The following is a 17,345-nucleotide window of genomic DNA, read 5'->3' as shown; positions in this document are numbered from 1 at the left end:
TTTTTATTAATCTCATGGCAAAATTCAACATTTACTGACAAGGATACTGCAGTTTGTTTATGCTATGTAATAATACATTCGTCAAAGGGAAAACCTAAGCAGGACTATGAAGAGGGGGCTCATCAGATCGGTCTCTGAGAGTGAGCACAGGCAGGATGGGCCGAATAGTAAACTACCGTCAGAATCTGACAGGTACGCTCCTCGTTGTCGGCGGCTCCTTCGTGTACAGGTATGATTCTTGTTTAGGGATGTTCATATTTGAAATGCGAGAGATCCTGGACGAGCGCTGCCAACTTTTAGTCAAAGAAACGGTTCTGATCCGGTCGACATGTGAGAAAACAGATATATTTAAAATTAAAACGTGTAATTTCGCTCCGTTGTTCCCACAGCGTCCACATTTATAAACTGCCTTTGGAGGGTGAAAGAATTTTAGTTTGTTTGTGTGTTTGTGTAAGCGAGAGATTGCGTGCAAACGTGCTGGGCGATCTTACTGTGCATTTCATTTCATGTGAGAAAAAAGGCATTATATGCAACTTGAAGCCATACTGATTTGATTGAAATACGCATTCGAGGACCGCCTGACAGGAGAAGAGACTGCTGTGGGATTTAGCTATTCCACATCTGAAAGAAGGCAAATTTCAAAAGTTAGAAACATAGCGATTTTAGCGAGAGCTTGCGTATGGGCTGTGTGACCTGATGACGTTCTTCGCCCTTATTTTCAAATAAAAATCAAATCAAGACAAGACAAGACATGATTGACTGACGACTTTGTTGATATATATATATATTTATATATAAATATTTATATTTACGTATATTTACATACATTCCCTACTTTTTAACTTTCACAATAAATGTACCTATTCTGTTCTGCCTGCACTGGGCTCTATTACATTGGACGTCTTTTACATCACACGCAGCTGCTGTCAGATCCAGCAGAAAGGCACTCGCGAATTTAAAAGATGACCTTGTTGTCCACATCCTCCCTCGTGGCATGCTCTCCATCATGGGCTTTCTGTGTTTGGGTATTTGTTGACTGCACCCCCTGATTTCAAGTGAAATTCATGCAGTCACACAACTTTCGTTCAACCAAAAGTATATAGATTATGAAACAATTATTTATTTATATAAATCAAATCAAATTCAATTTTTTGCAATAAAATTGTACAATTATTTATTTACTTATTATGATAAATATATATATATTTTAAATTGGCTTTTGGTCTGGGTTGGTTTTACTTTCCTCCCTCCTTCCTGCCTGTCTATCACCTGTGGCTGCAACAACAGGCGCAGCCCCGCGTGGTCCAGAGCCCCACGCTCAATCACGCACAGCATAATTGCCTTCAAGAATGATAGAAATCCCACTTTATTCTTTTAAAAGGGAACTGCTGAGGTCAAGGGTCATTCTAGGGATGTGCTTGCTGTTCTGAATTATTCGGTGTCTGCTTAAACGGGATGGTTGTCAGTTCCGGTTCATAATTTGCCCATTTATGACGTATTTTCTCACTATGCGGATCATCCTTTATAGTTTTAAAAGGAGTGTGATTTTAGCTGCGATGACCGAATTGTTAAACGGTTATGTTTCAAGCTACATTGACGTTGCCCGTGCCCGTGCGCGTCCATATCGCAGCGCATCTGTTCATTACTCGAAATATTCTCATGTTTTCCGACATCCATTCCTTGATATAACTCTTGTCCCAAATTTGCTCTCAATATAAAAAATAGCAAATTTTCTGCGGACTGCAGCGGCCGCGTGGCCTACTGGATAAGGCGTCTGACTTCGGTTGCAACCCGTGATGTTATCAGAAGATTGCAGGTTCGAGTCCTGTCGCGGTCAACTTACTCGCCGGGTGAATTTTTATATTCTTTGTTTTTATTCTGCCTCAAAACCAACCATCTCGTACAGTCACTCATCTGAAGTAAAGGAAGGCTGTTTGCTTTAAGAAGCTAATGGCACATTTTCATCACTGTCGATCTGGTTGCACGGGCAGAATAGGCGGTGAAGTAGACTTCCTTGCACATTATTTCTGTTCAGATGCAGAAAGTAGGGGATGGATGGCTGACGATGCTGTAAATAGCAGACGAAGTGGCCGAGAGGTTGAGGCGATGGACTGCTGATCCAGTGTGCTCCCACCCTCGTCATTGTTGTGTTAAACATTTGACCCTTCTGTTTTTTTCTCAATCACATTTAACCTCATTGCCAAATTCAGCATTTACTGACAAGGATAGAACTCTTTGGTAATGTAATGTCTCAAATTAACAATATATTCATCAAAGGGAAAACATAAGCAAGACGATGGAGTGGTGTACTCATTTGATATGTCTTTGAGAGTCAGCACAGGCACGATCGGCCGAATAGCATACTACCGTTAGAATCAGAGCTACGTTTCACACTTTCGGCGGCTCGTTGGTCTAGGGGTATGATTCTCACTTTGGGATTTTCATAATTGAAATGCGAGAGATTCCGGACGAGCCCTGTCAACCTTTAGTCAAAGAATCGCTTCTGAGCCGGTCGACATGTGAGAAAAAAGACATATTTCAAATTAAAACGTGTGATTTCGCTGAGTTGTTCCCACAGCGTCCAAATCCTGGAGTTTTGCAGGATCAAAGTGAAACTCAGCGAACTAAGTAAAGTTAAACTATCTAAGATGTACTCTGCTCTGTGTCTCATTGGACGACCTAAACGCGTGTTTGGTTCCGGCCAATACTTGATCAGTATATCTTTATTTCTGCATGCATGAACTCACCTCCTTTGGGATAATCATACATTTTGCGTCAATCTCCACTTCAACGTCAAACATTCTCTGCCCTGAATCTGAGTGCGTCCTGTTTCTCGAGTGCCGAAAGGATGTAAGAAGTTGGCTTGTGAATTAGTCCCTTGGCTGCTGAATTCAAACCGTACAGGAAATCAATCCGGGGTGGCCAAGCTGCCTTGTCTGATGAAAAGGCGTTCACACCCCATATTACAGGCATATTATAGTCTTCTGGCCTAAACATTAAGTTCAACGTGTCGGATCATAAGCACCGCTCCCATTGTCTGGTAATCGTTCTGCTGTTCCCGCTACCACCTCCTCTGGATCATCCTTTGTTACTTTATTGCACGCTTACCACCCACTTTGACTTTTCGCATTGTGCCATTTATTATTTATTCACTCCTACGCTCCACTGTATCACAGACATTCCCTTTTGTCCTTCCTCGCCACCCATTTTTTTCCAGGAGCTATTTTTGTTGAAAAAATCTGTAAACATTCAATTTTTCCTAAAATATCGGAATGATCATCTGACTGAACGTGAACCCGGTATCTTCATCCACAGAATCTGCACGACCTCCTGAATTTTAAAGCTTTTGTTCATTCTGTTTCAGTATCCCTTTTAAGGTGTTGTGCTGTCCATCCGGGGTCATTCTGTGTCTCTCTAAAATGATGTGCTATCAGTCCCGGATCATTCTATTTCTGTTTAACAGAGATGTGCTGTCTGTCCCGGCTTTCAATTTCAAATTTCAAAAACTGCCTTTGGAGGGTGCAAGAATTTTAGTTTGTTTGTGTTTTTGTAAGCGAGTGAGTGCGCGCAAACGTGCTGCGCGATCTTACTGTGCATTTACTTTAATGTGAGAATAAAGGCATGACATGCAATTTGAAGCCATACTGATTTGATTGAACACGCATTCGAGAACTGCCTGACAGGAGAGTAAACTGCTGTCGGATTTTGCTATTCCACATCTGAAAGAAGGCAAATGATATAAGTTCGAAACATAGCGATTTTAGCGAGAGCTTGCGTATGGGCTGTGTGACATGATGACCTCCTTCCCCGTTATTTGCAATTACAAATCAAATCACGACATGACTGACTGACTGACTTTGTTCATATTTATATATATATATGTATATATTTATATATACGTATATTTATAAACATTCCCTACATGCTAACTTTTACAATAACTGTACTTTTCTGTTCTGCCTGCACTGGGCTCTATTATATTTGACCTTTTTCACTGCACACGCAGCTGCTGTCAGATCCAGCAGAAAGGCACTCGCGACTATAAAAGATCGACTTTGTTGCCCACATCTTCCCTCGGGGCTTGTCTTCCACCATGTGCTGACTGTGTTTGGGTATTTACTGACTGCACCCCCTGATTTCCAGTGGAATTCATCCAGTCACACAGCCTTATTTCAATCAAAAATATATATAATATGAAACAATTATTTATTTATTTAAATCAAATCAAATTCACTTTTTTGCAATAAAATTGTAAAATTATTTATTTTCTTATTATGTTAAATATATATAGATATTAAACAGGCTTTTTGTCTGGGTTGGTTTTACTTCCCTCCCTGCTTCCTGCCTGTCTATCACCTGTGGCATCAACAACCGTCCCAGCCCCGCGTGGTCCTGAGCCCCACGCTCACTCACGCACAGCACAATTGCCTTCAAGAATGATAGAAATCCCACTTTATTCTTTTAAAAGTGAACTGCTGTCAGTCAAGGGTCATTCTACATCTTTGTAATAGGTGTGTGCTTGCTGTTCAGGATCATTCGATGTCTGCTTAAACGGGATGGTTATCAGTTCCGGTTCATAATTTGCCCCTTTATGACGTATTTTTTCATAATCCGGATCATTCTGTATAGTTTTAAAAGGAGTGTGATTTCAGCTGCGATGACGGAATTGTTAATCTGTCGTGTTTCAAGCTACATTGACGTTGCCTGTGCCCGTGCGCATCCATATCGCAGCGCATCTATTCATTACTCGAAATATGCTCATGTTTTCCTGCATCCATTCCTTGCAATAACCCTGATCCCAAATTTGCCCTAAATATAAATAACAACAAATTTTAAAAATTGAAATGCAAGAGGTCCCGGGTTCAAAACCTAGACGAGCCCTACCAAATTTTAGTAAAAGAACCGCTTCTGAGCCGGTCGACATGTGAGATAACGGACATATTTCAAATTAAAACGTGTGATTTCGTACCGTTGTTCCCACAGCGTCCAAATCCTGGAGTTTCCCAGGAGCAAAGTGAAACTCACCGAACTGAGTAAAGTTAAAGTATCTCAGATGTACTCGGCTCTGTGTCTCATTGGACAACCTAAACCCGTGTTTGGTTCCGGCCACTACTTGATCAGTATATCTTCCTTTCTGCATGCCTGAGCTCACCTCCATTGGGATAAGCATACATTCGGCGTCAATCTCCACTTCAACGTGAAACATACTCTGACCTGAATATGAGTGCGTCCTGTTTCTCTAGTGCCGAAAAGATTTGAGAAGCTGGCTTTTAAATTATTTCCTTGGCTGCCGAATTCAAACCGTACAGGAAATCAATCCGGGGTGGCCAAGCTGCCTGGTCTGATTAAAAGGCGCTCACACGCTATATTTCAGGCATGTTATAGTCTTCTGGTCTCAACATTAGGTTCAGCGTATCGGATCATAAGCACCGCTCCCATTGTCTGGAACTGGTTCTGCTGTTCTCACTAACAACTCCTCTGGTCCATCCTTTGTTAATTTATTGCCAGCTTACCACCCACTTTGCTTTTTTGCATTGTGCAATTTATTATTCAATCACTCCTACGCTCCACTGTATATCAGACATTCCATTTTGTCCTTCCTCGCTGCCTATTGTTTTCCAGGCTCTATTTTTGTTGAAAAAACATGTAAACTTTACATTTTTCCGAAAATATCGGAATGATCATCTGACTGAACCTGAACCTGGGATCTTCATCCACAGAATCTGCACGCACTGGTGAGTTTTACAGAATTCTCTGTTTTTGTTCATTCTGTTTCCGTATCCCTTTTAAGGTGATGTGCGGATCGCCGGGGTCATTCTCTGTCTCACTAACATGGAATGCTATCAGTCTCAGATGATTCCGTGTCTGTTTGAAAGGGATTGTGCTGACTTTACCGAATTTCAAATTTAAATTTCAAAAACTGCCTTTGGAGAGTGCAGGAATTTTAGTTTGTTAGTGTGTTTGTGTAAGCGAGTCAGTGCGCGCAAACGTGCTGCGCGATCTTACTGTGCATTTCATGTCATGTGAGAAAAAAGGCATCACCATGTAACTTGAAGCCATACTGATTTGATTGAACATGCATTCCAGAACTGCCTGACAGGAGAAGAAACTGCTGTGGGATTTTGCTATTCCACATCTGAAAGAAGGCAAATAACATAAGTTAGAAACATCGCGATTTTAGAGAGCGCTTGCGTATGGGCTGTGTGACATGATGAATTCCTTCCCCCTTATTTTTAAATATAAATCAAATTAAGACAAGACACGACATGACTGACTGACTGACTTTGATTATATATATATATATATATATATGTATATATTTATACATACGTATGTTTATAAACATTCCCTACCTTTTAACTTTCACAATAAATGTACTCTTTCTGTTCTGCCTGCACTGGGCTCTATTACAATTGACCTCTTTCACATCACACGCAGCTGCTGTCAGATCCAGCAGAAAGGCACGCGCGACTTTAAAAGATCGACTTTGTTTCCACATCTTCCATCGGGGCTTGTCTTCCACCATGGGCTTACTTTGTTTGGGTATTTGCTGACTGCAACCACTGATTTCCAGTGGAATTCATCCAGTCACACAGCCTTCGTTCATTTAAAAATATATAGATTATGAAACAATTGATTATTTATTTAGGTCAAATCAAATTCACTTTTTTGCAATAAAATTGTGAAATTAATTATTTTCTTATTATGATAAATATATATATATCTGTTAAATTGTCTTTTTGTCTGGGTTGGTTTTACTTCCCTCCCTCCTTCCTGCCTGTCTATCACCTGTGGCATCAACAACCTTCCCAGCCCCGCGTGGTCCTGAGCCCCACGCTCACTCAGGCACAGCACAATTGCCTTCAAGAATGATAGAAATCTCACTTTATTCTTTTAAAAGCGAACTTTGTCAGTCAAGGTTCATTCTACATCTTTGTAATAGGTATGTGCTTGCTGTTCAGGATCATTCGGTGTCTGCTTAAACGGGATGGTTGTCAGTTCTGGTTCATAATTTGCCCCTTCATGACGTATTTTCTCGTTATCCGGATCTTCCTGTATAGTTTTAAAAGTAGTGTGATTTCAGCTGCGATGACCGAATTGTTAAACTGTTGTGCTTCAAGCTACATTGACGTTGCCTGTGCCCGTGCGCATCCATATCGCAGCGCATCTATTCATTACTCGAAATATGCTCATTTTTTACGACATCCATTCCTTGCAATAACCCTTGTCCCAAATTTGCTCTCAATATAAAAAACAACAAAGTTTGAGCCAATGGCAGCGGTCACGTGGCCGAATGCATAAGGCGTCTGACTTCGATTGTAACCACGATGTTATCAGAAGATTGCAGGATCGAGTTCTGCCGACGTCAACTAACTCACCGATTGAAATTTTAATTCGTTGCTTTGATTCCAGCTCAAAACCAACCATCTCAGCCGGTCACTCACCTGAAATAAATGAAGGCTATTTACTTTAAGAAGGTAATGGCACATTTTCATCACTGTCGATCTGGTTCCACGTGCAGAACAGGCGGTGAAGTAGAATTTTTTGAGCGTTATTTCTGTTTGGTTGCAAAGGGGATGGATGTCTGACGCTGCTGTAAATAGGAGACGAGGTGGCCGAGAGTTTCAGGCGATGGACTGCTCATTCAGTATGCTCCCACCTTCGTCGTTATTGTGTTAAACATTTGACCCCTTGGATTTTTTTGTCAATCACATTTAACCTCATTGCCAAATTCACTTTTTACTGAAAAGGATGCAACTCTTTGGTAACGTAATGTCTCAAATTAATAATATATTCATCAAAGGGAAAACATTAGCAGGGCAATGGAGAGGGGGACTCATGAGATTGGTTTCTGAGAGTCAGCACAGGCACGATGGGCCGAATTGTAAACTACCGTCAGAATCTGAGAGCCACGCTCCACGTTGTTGGTGGCTCGTTGGTCTCTGGGTATGATTCCCGCTTTGGGATTTTCATAATTGGAAATGCATGAGGTCCCGGATTCAAATCTCTGACGAGCCCTGCCTACTTTTAGTCAAAGAACCGCTTCTGAGCCGGTCGACATATGAGAAAAAAGATATATTACAAATTAAAACGTGTGATTTCGCTCCGTTGTTCCCACATCGTCCAAATCTTTTAGATCCCCAGGAGCAAAGTGAATCTCACCGAACTGAGTAAAATTAAAGTATCTCAGATGTACGCGGCTCTGTGTCTCATTGGACAACCTAAACCCGTGTTTGGTTCCGGCCAATACTTGACCAGCACATCTTCATTTCTCCATGCATGAGCTCACCTCCATTGGGATAAGCATACATTCGGCGTCAATCTCCACTTCAACGTGAAACATACTCTGCCCTGAATCTGAGTGCGTCCTGTTTCTCGAGTGCCGAAAAGATGTGAGAAGCTGGCTTGTGAATTAGTCCCTTGGCTGCCGAATTTAAACCGTACAGGAAATCAATCCGGGGTGGCCAAGCTGCCTTGTCTGATGAAAAGGCGTTCACACCCTATATTTCAGGCATGTTATAGTCTTCTGCCCTCAACATTAGGTTCAGCGTATCGGATCATAAGCACCGCTCCCATTGTCTAATAATGGTTCTGCTGTTCCCACTAACACCTCCTATGGACCATCCTTTGTAACGTTTACCACCCACTTTGCCTTTTCGCATCGTGTTATTTATTATTCAATCACTCCTACGGTCCATTGTACCACAGACATTCCCTTTTGTCCTTCCTCGCTGCCTATTTTTTCCAGGCGCTATTTTTGTTGAAAAAATCTGTAAACTTTACATTTTTCCTAAAATATCGGAATGATCATCTGACTGAACGTGAACCCGGGATCTTCATCCACAGAAATAGCACGAACTGCTGAGTTTTACAGAATTCACTGTTTTTGTTCAATCTGTTTCCGTATCCCTTTTAAGGTGATGTGCTGATGGTCGGTGTAATTCTCTGTCTCTCTAAAATGGTGTGCTATCAGTCCCGGTTCGTTCTGTGTCTGTTTAAAAGGGATGTGCAGTTTGTCCCGGATTTTAAATTTCAAATTTCAAAAACTGCCTTTGGCGGGTGCAGGAATTTTAATTTGTTTGTGTGTTTGTGTAAGCGAGATAGTGCGTGCAAACGTGCTGCGTGATCTTACTGTGCATTTCATGTCATGTGAGAAAAAAGGTTTTATTTGCAACTTGAAGCTTCACTGATTTGATTTAACACGCATTCGAGGACTGCCTGACAGGAGCAGAATCTGCTGTGGGATTTTGCTATTCCACATCTGAAAGAAGGCAAATGACATAATTATAACCATAGTGATTTTATTGAGAGCTTGTGTATGGGCTGTGTGACATGATGACCTCCTTTCCCCTTATTTTCAAACACAAATCAAATCATGACAAGACAAGACATGACTGACTGACTGAATTTGTTTAGATATATTCATATATATATATTTCAATATTTATATCGATGTATAGTTATATACTGTTGGAGCGGATTTTTGGACATATATTTGGTTGTATACGGGACCAAACTTTTGTTTTATTTTCCCCTTTAAATGAATTTTATAAGGGATATTACTGATGCGTTATGCTTTAAACAGTTAAACTCAAGGTATAATGGCCTTGAGTTAATGGAGATTGGAAAGTGAGATAATGAACACTGGAGAGCTAAGTATGTTTGTTTGTACCGGTGTCAAAAGCCTGCACTTGTTTATACTGCCCTGTCACAATGCAGGGTGGGTTATATCAAAAGCTTAGCCTTCGATAGTAACAGCTTTGTAGTGCTAAAGCATGTGTTGTAAAGTGACGTAATTTGTAAGATAAAAGGACTTCACTGCAGATACAAATTTGAGAAGATGGCTCAAAGACCGGGGTCTTTAACACTTCTCCCAAAGCTTTGTCTCCGATTTAACAAACCTCTCTTGAAATATTATACAGTCTAGGAAATATTTTTCCACAACAAAATGGCGTCACGACAGGATACTGGCTGATCAGACGTGATCACTTAAGGCAGTATCTGGAATCTGGTGTTAGAGACTGAAAAGAAAGGTGTACGGGCACGACGGGATAGTGTATAAGATACGTGTAAACAGGTAGCTGGAAGCGGCTGACTAACCAGTTTGAGTTGTCCCTTTAGTAAATAAGGTCGGTGCGGAAGGGAACTGATCGATCCAACCGAGAGCCGAAAACTCCGGTGGTAAGGAAATACGCTAGCTTTGTTGCGAAGACAAAGGCTCTCCACAGAGTAGTCGTGGCCGTGACTATTACAGAAACAAAGGGCAACGTCCGAGACTGGCGTACATGGAAGGTAAGGAAGGGAATATAAAACGCGGGCTGCCCGGGTCATTAATTAATTCCTATCATTAATTGTAACTTGCGTAATTACGTAATGCCTTAAAAAAAGCTGATAGTGACTATCTTAAGTGACATATGGATCCAAACATAAGCTTTGTTGAATGAAGAGATACTTTTGTGAGTATCTATTTTGAATGAAGAGAATACTCGAGTGATTTTGACTGTGGAATGAATGAAAGCCTGTTTGGGAAGGTGTGTAGTTGCCTGCCTGTTTTAGCTACACCCACTCTTTCCAAACAAAGTGAAATGCTGTTTTAACCCTTCGTAGTGTTGTCCTGTATGTGGGAAGTGTAAGAAACTGTGACCCTTAAGTTTTAAGTTAGAAACGAAGGTGTGGATATATTTGGATGATAACTTATGGAGCTAGGAAATGCACAAAGGATAGGTTTGTTGAGTAAAAGATAAAAATCCATGGTCCCGGTCGTAGAAAAAAAAGAATTTGACACGCTCACTTACTTGTCGAAAAAAAACATGCAATTGTGTTGAAAGACATAAATTTAGTCAAGGAATGAGATAAATAATGCCTTTTAAAACGCTTCATTTTCCTTTATATAAAACCTTGACAGGAAAGCTTCGAGCTCAGTGAAAAAAAAAGAGTTTTAAATTTAGAAATACTTCAGGGATCAGGTCAAACTCCTGGGCGAGTGCTGAGCTATCTGTGAAGGTGTAAAGGGGAATTTTGAAAAAGGCTGAAAGAGTAAGCTTTTGCAGTTTAGGAAAGACAAAAATAAAGCAGGAAAGGGTCTCTGCCACGGGAACAGGAGGAGGGCAGAAAAGGGGGACTTGCCATAATACCCGAAGCTAGAATAGTGGTTGTAGAAATAGTAAAAGGGCTAGTGGAAAAGGGTATCTAAAAAGAAACAGTTAGCACCACTAACTCCACAAAAGGCCCAGGATGGGAAATCCCAGGTCCTGTACCTAGGGTACTGCCTCTCAAGGAGCTGAAAGAAATGCCCTCGGATAGGAACAATGCTGTCAAGGACATGCCTAGACCAGTAACGGTAAGGGGGGTGAGGAAGGTACTTGGCCTCTTGAATTACAGCCAAAACTTTATCCCTGATAAAAGAAGACCTACAGCCTATTACTCTACCACAGAAAGCTCGGTGGTGACTGGGTTATCCAGATGTATAGCCGCGCTAGATTGCGCAGCTTGGGCAGTAAAATTAAGCGATCCTGTCGTGATGACTGGAAACATCATTCTCCACACTAAACACACATTGGTAGAAATGTTAAACACAGGAAAACTGAGAACCGTATCTAATATGAGATGGGCAAAGTGGGAAGCATTCCTCTTAACACCCAACAAAGCGATAACCATTATTTGGGATGTAGGAAACGACCTGCAGAACGTATGATGGGTGAAGGGGAACCCCACTTTTGCGAAGAGGTATGTGAGGATATGGAAGAGGATAGAAGAAATGACGCCCCCCCTTCAAACCGCAGAACAAACCTTGTTTGTGGACGGCTCCCGAAAATACGTAGAGGGACTACCTCGTACCGGATGGGCCGTAGTTAACCAGGATCGAGAGACAGTTAAATCAGGGCGAATTAATGGGAGGTCGTCAGCTCAAGTGGCAGAACTGGTAGCCCTCACCCGGGCACTGGAATGATTGTTAATATCTATACGGACAGTAGTTATGCATTCGGAGTAGTACACGATTATATGACAGCATGGGGAAGAAGGGGTGTTTGCGATGGATAAAGACATAACTTACTAAATGCCAGTTGATATCAGCTGTGAAAAAGATATTGGTTTAATTGAAAACAAAAGAAATTGAAGAGGTAAAAAAACCACTCTGCATTGATAATGATTTTAAATTATTAAAATTAAGTCAGTGCGGCTGGTGCCCGAGACGAACAGATAAGTATTGAGAAACTACACCAGGACATTTCTGAGGAGGAAATAGGTATGTGGACAAAGCAGGGCGCAACGCAAGGGAAGGATAACGTTTGGAGACGAAACGACAAGGTAATGGCGCCTGAATGCATACAGAATACCTTATTGGAGTTGCATCATGGCCTGTCTCATTCAGGTTGAGAGGCCATGACCGGGAATCTTGGGAGAGATTGGTGGTGGAAAGGGATGGGGAGAGATATCGCCAAATATTGCCAAGTGCGCACAATATAATCCAGGCAGGCACATTAAAATTAAAATGGGACACGAGCCCCGTCCACGGAGGTCATGGAACACGTACAAATTGATTTCACAGGCCTTTTTCCCCCATCCCATGGAAAAAGATATTGCCTAGTGATTATAGATCAATTTACCCGGGAGGTGGAAGCTTTCCCCACACGTGATTGCACTGCCTCAACAGTGGCAAGGATATTGCCCGAGCATGTCATTCCCCGATGGGGAGTGCCTCTTCAAATAGATTCCGACCAAGGCACCCACTTCACTGGAAAAATTGTAAAAACAATATGCCAGTTGATGGGCATAAAATAAAAATTCCACATCCCCTACCACCCGCAGAGTTCTGGGATCGTAGAGGCGTTGAACCGTACCCTTAAGAACGCCCTGGCAAAGGCCATGCAAATGTCAGCAAAAACTTGGACAGAAGTATGAACTAATGGATAGGACCGTATGAGGTTTTAATCAGCCTGCCTTGATGTTAAAGGGAATGGACAATGGAAGCATTGGACCCAGCTTAAAGTTTTTGAACCAGCCGTTTAGCACACGTAATATTTGTTGTTGTTTGTCTATTTACAGATTGACAGCGAGAGATTCTTCTAGCAAGCCATACGGCCATTTTGCCTTTGACTATTTGTTAATTGTAGAGTAATAAGATGAAACTATATATTGCGATCGGTACGATTATCATAGTTCGTGTTCGGTCCGTCCTGCTAGCTAGACCGAAACGAGAGTTACATGTGAATACCTTTTTGTACATGTCTTCTGTTTATGCGCAAAATGAGAACTTTTCTAGTTGCTGGGTATGTTCGCAAATCCCCATACATAGCAAGTAGGCATCCCCTTGAGGTCAATCTCCCTTAACATTTCGGAAGTAGCGGAGTGGATAAGGCGACAAAACGATACAGGGGAAGTAAATGATACTTGGAACAAGAGTGGGTAATAAAGAAACATGGAGATCGGGGTGTCACCTTTTATATGCATTTGACGGATGGTACCAGCCGGAATACAATAGGTAGGTACGACCCCCGTTCCTGGTTTTGACCAACACCTCAGGAGTTGGAAGGCCCACCGCTGACATTTGTTTCACTAGAAACCTGACTGTTGAGGAAACAGATTTTGCAGCAGGATACTTTAACCTCACCAGGTGGAACATAATAGCCAGCGAAACAACAAACCAGGGGCTCTTTGAAAGAGAAGGTTGAAAGAATCAGACAAGTAGCCAGGACTGGGACCCTAAGATTAGGTGGCGACGGGGGCTGAGAGAGAGATTGGGATCGAATCTAACAGCATAGAATGGCATTATTTTGTGTGTGGGCATAAGGCCTACCCCTGGTTGCCTCAGAACTGGAGGGGGTCCTGTTATTTGGGATATGTGGTCCCTTTTGTCAGACCGGTATGTGCTTTAGCAGAAGTACAGACACCAGTCGACAAAGACGAGATCTTACCCCGGTAGAGAGGCTATTTGGGGTCATGATGCTCCCATTCGGGATAGGACGCACCATGGATGAATTCCGTAACCTAGAGAGGGTACTGGAACAGAAAGTGAACAAAACTGCTGAAGCAATAGAGGGCATAACGGCTGAAATGGTAGCCATACGCACAATGTGCCTTAATTGGAGCTTAATGTTGCACTTACATTCCCGATAATTCAGAAAACATAACCAACCTCGCCGATCACATAATAAGGGAGGTAAAGAATGTATCCACGACAGCAGTAGGATCTGGCTGGTTTGACTGGCGGTTAGGGGGAATCCTGGGGGTCCTATCTTATGCATGGAGTAATTATTCTGCTGTACTAATAATTACTTGCTGTCTGATTATCAGGTGTTTTAATATCTGCTGTAAAGTTATGATGGCTCGACTGATACCAGTAGCCAGTGTAATCGCCGAAGAAGAGGCATACCTGATGGAAATACCTGAAGACACCGTGGATGAAGAAACAGACGACGATGACACCGACCACTATCTTTGAACCGTAGCCTCGAGCTACAGGCAAGGTGGACATACGGAACATCAGGGAAGTAACATACCCCAAAGGACGAATATATGCTACTATCATTGTGGTCATCTGGATTTCATAAACATCCTCCAGGACCAAAAGGGGGAATATTGTTGGAGCGGATTTTTGGACATACATTTGATTGTGTACGGGATCAAACATTTGTTTTATTTTCCCCTTTAAATGCATTTTGTAAGGGATAATACAGATGCATTATACTTTGAACAGTTAAACTTCAAGGTATAATGGCCTTGAGTTAATGGAGATTGGAAAGTGAGATAATGAACACTGGAGAGTTAAGTGCTAGGTATGTTTGTTTATACCGTTGTCAAAAGCCTGCACTTGTTTATACTGCCCTGTCACATTGCAAGGTGGGTTATATCAAAAGATTAGCCTTCGATAGTAACAGCTTTGTAGTGCGAAAGCATGTGTTGTAAAGTGACGTAATTTGTAAGATAAAAGGACTTCACTGCAGATACCAATTTGAAAAGATGTTTCAAAGACAGGGGTCTTTAACAATTCTCCCAAAGCTTTTTCTCCGATTTAATAAACCTCTCTTTATATATTATACATTCTCGGAAATATTTTTCCACAACAAATACTTTCCCTACTTGCTAACATTCACAATCAATATGCTTTTTCTGTTCTGCCTGCACTGGGCTCTAATACATTTGACCTATTTCACAACACAAGCAGCTGCTGTCAGATCCAGCAGAAAAGCACGCGCGACTTTAAATAATCGCATTTGTTGCCCACATCTTCCCTCGTGGCTTGTCTTCCACCATGGGCTTACTGACTTTGGGTATTTACTGACTGCACGCCGTGATTTCCAGTGGAATTCATCCAGTCACACAGCCTTCGTTCAATCAAAAATATATAGAATATGAAACAATTATTTATTTATTTAAATCCAATCAAATTCAATCTTTTCAAATAAAATTATAACTATATTTATTTTCTTATTATGATAAATATATATGTATATTTCAAATTGGCTTTTTGTCTGGGTTGGTTTTACTTCCCTCCCTCCTTTCTGCCTGTGGCATCAACCATCGTCCCAGCCCCGCGTAGTCCTGAGACCCGCGCTCACTCACGCACAGCACAGTTACCTTCAGGAATGATAGAAATCCCACTTTATTCTTTTGAAACGGAACTGCTGTCAATCTTGTGTAATTTACATCTGTAAGAGGGATGTCCTTGCAGTCCCGGATCATTCAATGTCTGTTTAAACGGGGTGTTTGTCAGTTCCGGTTTATGTTTTGCCCTTTTAAGACGTATTTGCTCAAAATGCCGGATCATCCTGTATAGTTTTAAAAGGAGTGTGATTTCAGCTGCGATGACCGAATTGTTAATCTGTTGTGTTTCAAGCTACATTGACGTTGCATGTGCCAGTGCGCATCCATATCGCAGCGCATCTATTCATTACTCGAAATATGCTCATGTTTTCCCACATACTTTCCTGTCCCAAATTTGTTCTCAAGATAAAAAAACAAAAAATTTTGTGCCGATTTCGCTGGCAGTGGCCGCGTGGCCTAATGCATAAGGCGTCTGACTTCGATTGTAACCACGATATTATCAGAAGATTGCAGGATGGAGGTCTGCCGTTCAACTAACTCGCCGCTTGAAATTTCAATTCGTTGCTGTGAATCTGCCGAAAAACCAACCATCTCGGACAGTCACTCACCTGAAATAAAGAAAGGCTGTTTGCTTTAAGAAGGTAATGGCACATTTTCACCGCTGTCGATCTGGTTCCTCGTGCAGAATAGGCGGTGAAGTAGACTTATTTGCATGTTATTTCTGTTTGGTTGCAAAGGGGATGGATGTCTGAAGTTGCTTCAAATCGGAGACGAGGTGGCCGAGAGTTTCAGGCGGTGGACTGCTAATTGAGTGTGCTCCCACCCTCGTCGTTATTGTGTTAAACCTTTGACCCTCTGGATTTTTTTGTCAATCACATTTAACCTCATTGCCAAATTCACTTTTTACTGACAAGGATGCAACTCTTTGGTCATGTAATGTCTCAAATTAATAATATATTCATCAATGGGAAAACATTAGCAGGACAATGGTAGGGGGACTCATCAGGCAGGTCTCTGAGAGTCAGCACAGGCACGATTGGCCGAATAGTAAACTACCGTCAGATTCTGAGAGATGCGCTTTTCGTTGTCGGCGGCTCGTTGGTCTAGGGGTATGATTCTCGCTTTGGGATTTTCATAATTGGGAATGCGAGATGTCCAGGGTTCAAATACCTGACGAGCTCTGTCAACTTTTAGTCAAAGAACCGCTTCTGAGCCAGTCGACATATGAGAAAAAAGACATATTACAACTGAAAACGTGTGATTTCGCTCCGTTGTTCCCACATCGTCCAAATCTTTTTGATAGCCAGGAGCAAAGTGAATCTCACCAAACTGAGTAAAATTAAAGTATCTCAGATGTACTCGGCTCTGTTTCTCATTGGACAACCTAAACCCGTGTTTGGTTCCGGCCAATACTTGATCAGTATATCTTCATTTCTCCATGCATGAGCTCACCTCCATTGGGATATGTGTACATTCGGCGTCAATCTCCACTTCAACGGGAAACATACACTGCCCTGAATACGAGTGCGTCCTGTTTCTCTCGCGCCGAAAAGATGTGAGAAGCTGGCTTTTGAATTAGTCACTTGGCTGCCGAATTCAAACCGTGCAGGAAATCAATCCGGGGTGGCCAAGCTGCCTGCTCTGATTAAAAGGCGTTCACACCCGATATTGCAGGCATGTTATAGTGTTCTGGCCTCAACATTAGATTCAGCGTATCAGATCATAAGCACCGATCTCATTGTCTGGTAATGGTTCTGCTGTTCCCACTAACAACTCCTCTATACCATTCTTTGTTACTT

The 17,345-nt window shown here is 41.9% G+C and overlaps 1 non-coding gene across 1 annotated transcript; it reads left to right on the top strand.

Annotated features, from left to right (window-relative positions):
- The first annotated feature begins 1,747 nt into the window (after positions 1–1,747).
- Positions 1,748–1,837, top strand: trnar-ucg (transfer RNA arginine (anticodon UCG)). Its single transcript is given in 2 exon segments — positions 1,748–1,784; positions 1,802–1,837. It is a non-coding gene; the product is annotated as a tRNA-Arg (tRNA).
- The last annotated feature ends 15,508 nt before the right edge of the window (positions 1,838–17,345 follow it).

Source organism: Pristiophorus japonicus, chromosome 29 (genome assembly GCF_044704955.1).
Source record: "Pristiophorus japonicus isolate sPriJap1 chromosome 29, sPriJap1.hap1, whole genome shotgun sequence".
Classification (NCBI taxonomy): Eukaryota; Metazoa; Chordata; class Chondrichthyes; family Pristiophoridae; genus Pristiophorus; species Pristiophorus japonicus.
This window is presented reverse-complemented; position numbering and strand designations above follow the sequence as displayed.